We start from the raw sequence: 956 nt of genomic DNA, 5'->3' as shown, positions 1-956 counted from the left end.
GGCCAGAAAGTGGCTAAAAAAGTGAAATAGCTAAAAAAAAAGTATAAATAGCTGAAACACCAAAAGTCATAGCAGCCCTCACATGAATGAGCTGAATGTTTTGATATATAAATTGTTGAAGTAGCGCAAAAAATGTGGAACGAGTTAGATGTCAAAAAACGTACGGAAGAAAAACTGATCTGAATAGTGTGAATGCTGTGAAGCGTTCACACTATTATTAAGAGGCAGACAAACAATAAAAGCAAACTGATTAAAGCTTCAGGACCAGGGTTTAATGTGAGAAAGACAAAGCCTGACAGGTCTGAGGCGTGAGATCAGTCAGCAGATTAAAATTTGTTCTGTAAAGAACAGAAAATGATGAGATCGGCAACAAACGGTGTGCTTCCTGCTCTCTCTCAAGCCAGTTTGATTTATTAACATAAACATGTTTCATCCTGTTCAATTAACACTGAGTCTTCAGTTACTCAAACATTTACCAGTCACAATCCAAGGTTACAATAAAAGTAGTTCTCTTTTCAAATAGTACAAATTCTCGGTGGACTATATTTGTAAAGTGCAACTTACACAATTTACATATCCTGCTTAGTCTAATCAACGAGCAGCTCCATTCTAAATGCTTGTTATTTTTAACAAACATTTTCCAGCCATACTGACTGGACAAAAATAGTGATTTAACATTTAGCCTTTAATCATAATGCTGACACAATGGAAACCCATGAGTGACTGATGCAGCAGAGCTTAGCACATTTGTTTAGTCTAACTCTAACATGGAATGACCTTACTGAATGCACAGTAACTGTGCAAATGAACAGTTTATCAGGTGAGCTTTAAAACAAATCAGAAAAAACTAAAATATTGTGCACCTACAGTGCACATGGTTAGCTACGTTAGCTTACCCTCACTGAAAAAAACAAACTTTTGGGTGCAGTAAAATTCATTTAATTATTCTTTTAAAT

This window comes from Austrofundulus limnaeus, unplaced genomic scaffold (assembly GCF_001266775.1).
Source record: "Austrofundulus limnaeus strain Quisiro unplaced genomic scaffold, Austrofundulus_limnaeus-1.0 Scaffold2276, whole genome shotgun sequence".
Classification (NCBI taxonomy): domain Eukaryota; kingdom Metazoa; phylum Chordata; class Actinopteri; order Cyprinodontiformes; family Rivulidae; genus Austrofundulus; species Austrofundulus limnaeus.
This window is presented reverse-complemented; position numbering follows the sequence as displayed.